At 40.8% G+C, this 8,118-nt stretch overlaps 1 long non-coding RNA gene across 1 annotated transcript; it reads left to right on the plus strand.

Moving 5' to 3' along the window:
- Nucleotides 1–824: 824 nt before the first annotated feature.
- On the plus strand, nucleotides 825–7,260 carry LOC142402958 (uncharacterized). Its single transcript, XR_012773536.1, has 3 exons — nucleotides 825–915; nucleotides 4,952–5,120; nucleotides 6,589–7,260. It is a non-coding gene; the product is annotated as an uncharacterized LOC142402958 (long non-coding RNA).
- Nucleotides 7,261–8,118: the final 858 nt, after the last annotated feature.

Consider the following 8,118-nt stretch of genomic DNA (forward strand, 5'->3'; position numbering starts at 1 on the left):
CAATAAGTGATTATAGAAAGCCTGATCCGGCTGCAAGAGATGCTAAAAAAGAAAATCATATATATTTATATTGATGTGGTGAGTTGACCTTGGCTGGCCACCAGGTGCCCACCAAGCCACTCTATCACTCACCCTCCATCAACAGAACACGGGGAGAAAATACAATAGAAAAGCTCGTGGGTCGAAATAAGGAGAGGAAGATCACTCACCAATTACCATCACAGGCAAAACAGACTCGACTCGGGGAAATTAATTTAATTTATTGCCAATTAATAACAGAGCAGGATAATGAGAAATAAAAACAAATCTTAAAACACCTTCCCCCCACCCCCACCTTCTTCCCAGGCTCAACTTCACTCCCCACTTCTTACCTCCTCCCCCTGAGAGGTGCAGGGGGACGGGGAGTTGGAGTTCTGGTCAGTTCATTACTTGTCATCTCTGCCGCTCCTTCCTCCTAACGCTCTTCCCCTGCTCCAGCATGGGGTCCCACCCATGGGACACAGTCCTCCATGAATTTTTCCAATGTGGGTCCTTCCCACAGGCTGCAGTTCTTCACAAACTGCTCTAGCATAGGTCCTTTCCACAGGGTGCAGTCCTTCAGGAATGGGCTGCTCCAGCGTGGGTCCCCCGTGGGGTCACAGGTCCTGCCAGAAAACCTGCTCCTGCATGGGCTTAAAATATGGACTGTACTTCTGTGGATGAGTGCACAAATAATGTCTGTATAATAATAATAATGTTTATATCTGAGTGGTGGCAACATATTACCATATTTTTTAAATAGACTTGAATGGTGGTGGTAACTTCATTTTTTAATGAATTGTAGGTTTTGGGGTTTTTTTCCCCCAAGAAAAACCCACATGTTGTGTCTCAGCATAATTAGAACCCAGTTTTGCCCATAGCACTGAATTCAACTTGGTGAGTACAGGCCTAATTGTAATAGTTCTCCCATTTCTCTGTTAGTTAGGAGCATACCTTCCTTTTACTTATATGTATCCTAATTCCTGTAATTTGCATATGTAAAGAACCAACTGGTTCTATTAGGTAGTCATTACAAGATAGATGACCATGCTGGATTTTGTAGCATTATTTGCAACTGTGAATAGTACCTATAGGGAAGAAAAAGGATTCTGCTCAATGCTGAGTTTTCCCCTGATGCTTTTTAAACAATGCATTTATCTGTTCTTCATTTTTCAAAGTATCTTCTCCAGCTGTGCAGTTATAATTCAGCAATATCATGTACACTTCTGCATTAGTAAATACCTAGGACCTGCTGAGTAATTATGAAATAACCTCATAATGAAATGCAGCAAAGAGTTCTAATTAAATTTTGAAGTTGCTTAACAACTATTCTACTTAAAATGAGAATTTTCCAACCGTGTATCCTAATGAGTTCTCAGAATACATTACTAAAAATGTATAAATGGTTTGGTAAATGCAAAATGTGATTTTCCACACCTCCAGTGTGTGGAAAACCATTTGTAAACAAAATAAACTAATATATAAAAAAAAAAATATTAACTGATGTTGGAATACTAGGGCAAGTGCATGAAATTTTTATAACTCTTTGTTTTATAAACAAAATCTAAGAAACCTGTATAGGGTGAGACCAATGGTCCATATAATTCAGTATTCTGTCCCTGAAAGTGGCCAGTAGTGGGTGCCTAGGGTAGCATGGCAAGCATATAGTGCTATTTCCCTGAGATATTTTTTCAGCAGTCTCTCACTCATGAACTCCTTAAGCCAGAGGTTGTACCTTTGCACTTTGTCCCTGATGGAAATTAAGGAAGTGCAACAATTGGACTAGACTTAGAACAGAAGGTTTTGTCAACATAAAATATTGGCTAAAAATGTGTTTGTTGTATACCATCTTTCATTCAGGGATTACTAAATTTATATTTGCAGAACAAATATTTTGTAAGTATAAGCTGTATTCCTAGTAAAGGAGTTCACTGGTATTGCTATCCCTTTCTAATACAAAATAGACCTTATTCAGGATGCTCTCTGGTTTAAAAGAGATAATATGCTCACAATCACTAATAGAAGTACAGTTGATGCCATAATCCATTCATGTTCCCATATCAATTATTTTTCTTAAGTCTTTAAAAAAAAAACCCAGAAAAAACCCCACAAAAATAAGTTATTCTATCCAAGCACTAAAATCAACTAATTTAACCTACTAACTGAACATTTATAAGTAATATTAGAGTAATCATATTAATATTAATTAGTACTTGTTTGGATACAGAATTCATAGCAATACTAAATAAAATAATAATCATGGTGTCCTGGTTTCAGCTGAGACAGAGTTAATTTTCTTCGTAGCGGCTGGTATGGGGCTATGTTTTGGATTTGTGCTGAAGACAGTGTTGATAATACAGAGATGTTTTAGTTGCTGCTGTACTAGTCAAGGACTTTTCAGCTTCCCGTGCTCTGCCAGGTGCAGAAGAAGCTGGGAGGGGACACAGCCAGGATAGTTGATCCAAACTGACCAAAGGGCTATTCCATACCACATGACGTCATGCTCAGTATATAAAGCTGGGGAAGAAGAAGGAAGGGGGGGACATTTGGAGTGATGGCGTTTGTCTTCCCAAGTAACCGTTACGCTTGATGGAGCCCTGCTTTCCTGGAGATGGCTGAACACCTGCCTGCCCCTGGGAAGTAGCGAAGGAATTCCTTGCTTTGCTTTGCTTGCGTGCGCAGCTTTTGCTTTCCCTATTAAACTGTTTTTATCTCAACCCTCAAGTTTTCTTACTTTCGCTCTTCCGATTCTCTCCCCCATCCCACCGAGGGGGAGTGAGTGAGCGGCTGCGTGGTGCTTAGTTGCCGGCTGGGGCTAAACCACGACAGTCCTTTTTGGCGCCCAACGTGGGGCACGAAGGGTTTGAGATAATGACAGATTTGATTGGAATGTGCCAGATGATAGAATTTATAGCTGTTATTGCTGTTTAGCTATTAATCAGCAAGCTTCTGTGCTTGCCATGGGCTTGCTTGCCTTACTGTACCTTAGAGTCTAGGGCTCGTTAGTGGCTGCTTTTTGCTTTCACTGCTTGCCGTGCTGCTGTACTGCTGATCACCTTACTCTGCTGTGCCTGGGAACATTTTGATAACAGCAATGGCCTTGCGCCTGGGCTGGCAGATGGCCAGGGCATCGCTGCTGTTTCTGTGCTGCTGTACTGGACAGGCTGGAACTCTGGTGTGAACTCGAGTCGAAGGGACTGTGACCTGTGGATGAATCCACGTGGGAGCAGGACACCCCAAAGCGTCTGTGCCCATGGATTAGCCCATGCCAGAGCAGGTATATCTTGAAACGTCTGTGGCCATGGTTATGTCTGTGCCACAGCAGGTATAGCTCTGAAGGGATTGTGGCCCAAGGATAAGTCCACACTGGATAAGGTGCGCCTCGAAGCATCTGTGGCTGTAGATGAAGTCCATGCTGCAGCAGGTACACCTCGAAGCATCTGTGGCTGTGGATAAAGTCCATGCTGCAGCAGGTATACCTCGAAGCATCTGTGGCTGTGGACGAAGTCCATGCTGCAGCAGGTACACCTTGAAGCATCAGTGGCTGTGCATGAGGCCATGTTGGAGCAAGTTTACTTCTGAAGGTACTGCATTCTGTGGATAAGTCCAAGCTGGAGCAGGGGCAAGGGGAGGACTTCATTGCAATGTTAAACCTGATGGTCTGGTCCAAAGGGACCAGGGGTGGAGATTGTAATGGAAATACCTTTAAATTGTTGTAACCCATGATTTGAGTTGCATGTTATAGGAATTACTACAGCCGGAACCACCTGAACCAATGGAGGAGAAGCCTTACAAGAAGCAGTGCCAAGTGCAGCAGTGACCTGACCTGAGCTGGTTTTGGTGCCCAATAACTCCAAGCAACACACCACCTCTCCTGTCCTGAGTAACAACCATAAGAGATGAACCCCAAAGTCATGGACTAAATGAACTCAGTGGACATTTTGTGGACATTTATGGTCATTTTACAAATATTTTGTAGGGGTGGTCCATAGACTAAGGGAATGATATGTGTGTATTATATCAAAGGATGGGAAGGGTGATGGTGGGTAATGAGAATGTATTGAATAGTGTGAGACCTGAGCATGACGTAAATGGTATGGAATAAGGGGTGGATACTGTCCTGGTTTCAGCTGAGACAGAGTTAATTTTCTTCGTAGCGGCTGGTATGGGGCTATGTTTTGGATTTGTGCTGAAGACAGTGTTGATAATACAGAGATGTTTTAGTTGCTGCTGTACTAGTCAAGGACTTTTCAGCTTCCCGTGCTCTGCCAGGTGCAGAAGAAGCTGGGAGGGGACACAGCCAGGATAGTTGATCCAAACTGACCAAAGGGCTATTCCATACCACATGACGTCATGCTCAGTATATAAAGCTGGGGAAGAAGAAGGAAGGGGGGGACATTTGGAGTGATGGCGTTTGTCTTCCCAAGTAACCGTTACGCTTGATGGAGCCCTGCTTTCCTGGAGATGGCTGAACACCTGCCTGCCCCTGGGAAGTAGCGAAGGAATTCCTTGCTTTGCTTTGCTTGCGTGCGCAGCTTTTGCTTTCCCTATTAAACTGTTTTTATCTCAACCCTCAAGTTTTCTTACTTTCGCTCTTCCGATTCTCTCCCCCATCCCACCGAGGGGGAGTGAGTGAGCGGCTGCGTGGTGCTTAGTTGCCGGCTGGGGCTAAACCACGACACATGGCATTCTTTTGAAAGATCTTTTTGAGAACTGTTAACTTCAGTGATGGTAGAGAGTACCATTTTATGGAAAATCTTTTTTAGGTAAAAAAAAAATACACAGAACTAGTTATATTACCAAGAACAAGTACCTCAGTCTCACAGACAGCCTTACGAAGAATTTAGTCTTCCAGTTTCTCACTTTCTTGTTGTATAATGCTAATACTTTTTTTCTTCTATCCTTTACATGTTTTGTTTACTTGAACTGTAAGATTATTAGTTTACAATCCTGAAGACAGTTGAGGCTCCTAATTTCACAAGATAGAGATTACCAGAATGCGGCACTTTTCCATCATGTTCCCTCCTTGCTCCAGGCTTTTGAGTGATGAATAAGACGACAATAGTGGGAGCAGAGGAGTGATTTCTGCCCTAAGAAAGCATGTGAGTGGCATAACTTTTTTTTTAACACATCTCAAAAATATTAAGACTTTTTTGTTTACTTCCTGATATTTGAGCCTAAGGATATATATTCTCAAACTTTCCTCCACAATCAGTGTATATGGTTGGGAGGGGTTGTCTTGTTCTGCTTTTTAAATGATTTCAGGTAATCATGTAGCAGCTGGAGTGGAGACAATGCTGTCTTCTTACTCTAATATATCACAAATATTTGTATATACTTTTTGATATCTTGTGAAAATTTACCCAAATTTAATAAAAATAGGGTCTCTGAAGATAACCAGTTTACACATACCCCCTCCCTTTACAGGCTTTCTGCCTTAACTGTACTGCACAGTTGTGTGCTGTCTCTTGAAACTGAAATGACTGACTAGGACTTCCCTGTAATTACTGTCATTGGCTGTGAGTGGCATTCTGGCACTCAGCACACCAGCTAAGATGAGAGAAATTTTTCCTACCCTGCAGACAGTAGAAGTCACTGACCCCAGTGGAAAGAAATGGGTAATTGCAGTGGGGGAGAACTGAGTTTTTAGAAAACAGAAAGATAAAGGCAGAGGTTAGAGGGAATGAAAGCATCAAAGATGCAGCAAAACATTTTTGTAAAGGGGTTGTATAAGGGCAGAAGACAGTCCTGAGTTTTTGGGTACATGGACAGAAGAATAGGAAGCAAAAGTTGGAGAGATGTGTAGGAGGGAGGCAAGAGCTAGGGGTCAGGTAGAGAAGAAGAGGAAATTTGGGTATGTGGAAGTGTAAAGGGAAAGGGCAGGAGAGAGAAAGTGAGAAACGTGAATAGATGTGAGAAAGAGTCTGAGCATGAACTATAAGATGAGAGTAGATAGGCAGAAACTGAAAGCTGTGACACTGGAAACTTGTGGAGCTGGAGAAAAAGCAGCTTGATGGTATGGCAGAAAGGTACAGGCAGCCAAGTTGGGGGTATAGTGCCTATGAGCAGACATGAGAGTTCAGATTGTATGCAGTAGTATTTCTAAAATATCCTTACAGTCACTGGGCAAAATAGCATGTTTTTTCCATCACCTTATTCTCAGAAATGACTCAACCATTTCTGCTAAAATTTCTCTCAGTTTAGCCTGAGGCAGGAATCTAGCATGATGCTTGAATGATTAAAGTATGATTCAAAATGATCTTGGCAAATCAGATATATGGTTTTAAAGAAAACAAAATGACATTCAGTAGGAACAAGTACAAGATATTACACTTGAGGAAGAGCAATCAACTGCACAAATTAAGTATGGGCAAGAACTGGTTAGGTAGCAGTTCTTCAGGAAAGGATTTATGGGTTATAGTGGATCACAGGATGAGTGAGCCTCAACCTCATGTGATTGTGAAAAGACAGATGTTAGGGAAATATAAAAAGGATTGTAACCTGAAAGGCACATGAAGTAATTCTCCTTTGGTCAGCACTGGTAAATCTGTGCAGGTTTACTCTGTCCAGATTTAGGAATCACACTTCAGGGAAGATGTCAACCACACATTGGAAGTCCAGACAAGCAGCAAGAATGATCATCAGGAGAGAAAACATGTTTGGTGAGGAAAGGTTGAAAGAAATCAGGCTGTTTACCTGAAAGAAGACTGAAGGGAGGAATGAGGAAACATGATAGTCTTCAAATATGCATAAAGCTATTACAGACAAAGAGATTAATCTATTCTCTGTATCTACGATAGGACAAGAAGTAACAGGCTTAAATTGCTGCAAAAAAGATTCGGGTTAAACATGAGGAAAAATTATTAAAGGTACTATTCACAGAGATCTCAAATAGGTTGCCTGGGGAGGTCGTGGGGCTCTATGATCGGGAGACCTTCAGGAATAGGTAGACAAAATCAGTCAGGAATGACCTGAGTATAGTTATTGTGGTTTAGAGACAATAGAACTAGATAACTTTGAGTCCCTTCAGATGTGTTTTCCTGTGATTGTAAAATTATAAACAGCTGAAAAGTATTTTAAGATTAACATGCAGAGTGCTTATCTGTTTAAGAATACCAACACTCGGGAAATTTCTAAAGCTATCCCGGGGTGGATACAGTTATACCTAAGCTTACCTAAAAGGCTTGTTTTAATCCTAATTAAAGCTAACTGTCATCTACAAATGTGTCATCTTCTCTGCCTATCCACTGCTGTGTACTCATTTCTGCATCTACTAGTTCCAATGGTTAAAGTGGTTTTGTCAGTGGAGTTCTATTTATGCTAGGGACTTCTGCTGGTACAACTCTTGTCACTCATCAATTATACCTCTTCATACATAGCAGGCATCTCTGATATAAACCTGGCTTATTTGGGTAATTGTAACTTTAGGATTGCAACTTGTACCATATGTTGGCAAGAAATGGTAAAGGAGATATGATCACTTTACCTGAACAGAAAACTTTTCTGATATCCAGTACTGAATCCACAAAGAAGCTAACTGTTGTTGACTACCTCCAGTACTGAAAAACTGTGATTATCACAATCTGATTTTAAACAACTTTGTTTTGAAATAACTTTCTTAAAACATTAACTTTTTCTTCCTAGATATTTATGGAATTAAAAAAAATATTCTTATTCCATTAAAGAAACTTTGAAGCATTGCTCCCAGAATAGTTTTTACTTATGTCATTCTTTTTAATGCAGTTCCTCCAATTAATAAAATAATTCCTTAGAGAAGACATCTGAAACATAAAGCTAATTGCTTCGATCTGTATACTGACTTGCTATAATGGGTGGAGCTAAGTGTATGCTTTTCCTTTTTCTCTCCAACTACAATGTTATCTATTTTCATGTGAAGAGTACTAAAAAAATTCCTATCTTGATTTAAATAAGATCTGTCCATCTGAGTCTGTTCATTTCCTGTTACAAAAAAAATGCTTCTTAAAATAAATTTCACAGTAGGTGGGGCAACTGCAGAGTGAGTAGTCAGAAGAGAACAGTCACTAGATTCTCATGCCAGAGGAAATAGAGGATATGTTCTTTTCTACACCTGAAGATGGG

This window comes from Mycteria americana (assembly GCF_035582795.1).
Source record: "Mycteria americana isolate JAX WOST 10 ecotype Jacksonville Zoo and Gardens chromosome Z unlocalized genomic scaffold, USCA_MyAme_1.0 Scaffold_18, whole genome shotgun sequence".
NCBI classification, from domain to species: Eukaryota; Metazoa; Chordata; class Aves; order Ciconiiformes; family Ciconiidae; genus Mycteria; species Mycteria americana.